Here is a 1576-nt window from a genome sequence, read left to right on the forward strand (position 1 = left end):
GAAAGTTGTGTATGGTCCATACTGGTTGTAGGATTCACTATGTATTAGATTTTTTCAATAATTAAACTATTTAAGAAATTTTTATTTTGTAATGATATTTCAAATTTGCACACATTCATGTAATTCAAAGTGATTTAAACTAAACTACACCACATTAGTGGATGGTAATGTGAAAATGATGTCCCCTTAAGAATGCACAACCTACATTTTTATTTATTTATTTAGGGAAATGAAGCAAGACATTCAAAAATTTTTTTTTTTTTTGGTAAAGAGATATTTTCTTGAAAAAGAGGGCATGGGAGCTCATTACATAGATCCTGAAGCTAGGGAGTCATATTGTCTTACGTGCCATAGCCAGAGCCGTTCAGACTAAGGAATGAGCAATATCATTTGCATCCCCAACAAAATGTGAGATACTACATTCATTGAACTGAGATATTAGAAGACACTTGTTGTGGGTAAAAACAAGCCAAAAACAAGTCCAAGGGCGATTAAGATAGTCTCACATCGGTGAGTGAAGGGAAAAATGTGGTTCTTAATTAAAAACTGTGAAGGTGACATTAAGTGCCCAAAGTGGATAATATTGTGAGACGTATTGCCATTTGTGGGAACCCCTGCTTGGGTTGGTAAAGCAAAACACGCTCTTTCCTTCACCGGGTTCTCTGTTGTGGGTAAAAACAAACCAAAAGCTAGCTCAAGGGCGACTAAGATAGTCTCACATCGGTGAGAGAAGGGAAAAATGTGATTCTTATAAGAATTGGATTTCTCACTCCCTCATGTGACCTTTTAAAAACCATGAGGATGACATTAAGCGCCCAGAACCGACAATATCGTAAAACGTATTCCCTGACCTCATCAACACTCAAGACTATTTGTAGGTTGTAAGCTTAAAGTTTTGTATTTTAATCCATCCATATATACTCACAAGGGTATGTGAATTGTTTTCTAACAAAGTCATGTTTTGACTCTTGATATCACTTGGCAGATGGGATTGCCACAGGACTCTCAGCCATCTTATGGTCAAACTTCAACTTGGAGCAATCATCATACATAGTTAAAAAAATGAAGGGAAAAAGAACTTTGTCAAGGAGTATGTCCTACGCTAGCACTCCCACGAGTCTATCTCTCTCCTTCTCAAATGAAAAGACACCTTTGGTCCCTGTTTTGAGGAGGAGAGAGATAGACACAAAGGAGTGCTGGTGTAGACCACACTCTCGGCCAAAAAACTACTTCCCAAAAATAAATTCAAAATTTTGTAAAATGATATTTGAGAAGGGCACCTAATATGACAAACAAGCCACAATGGAAGAGTGACCATGAAGAGAAAGATTTGTATAAGTAAGGGATTTAATTATGAAATAAGATGGTTTTATCTTGTCAAATCATTTGTAAAGCTACATGTGCAACCTACATGGCTACATGATCACATTCCTATAAATAATGAGGTCAATATTTGCCCATCATTGTCACATCATAACCTAACCCATTGGTAGGAGAATAATGGCATCAAATCTTCCTGTAGGTCTTGTTTGGATACTATTTATTTTAATAAGCATAATGTGTCTCTATTGACTGA

This window comes from Telopea speciosissima, chromosome 2 (assembly GCF_018873765.1).
Source record: "Telopea speciosissima isolate NSW1024214 ecotype Mountain lineage chromosome 2, Tspe_v1, whole genome shotgun sequence".
Classification (NCBI taxonomy): Eukaryota; Viridiplantae; Streptophyta; class Magnoliopsida; order Proteales; family Proteaceae; genus Telopea; species Telopea speciosissima.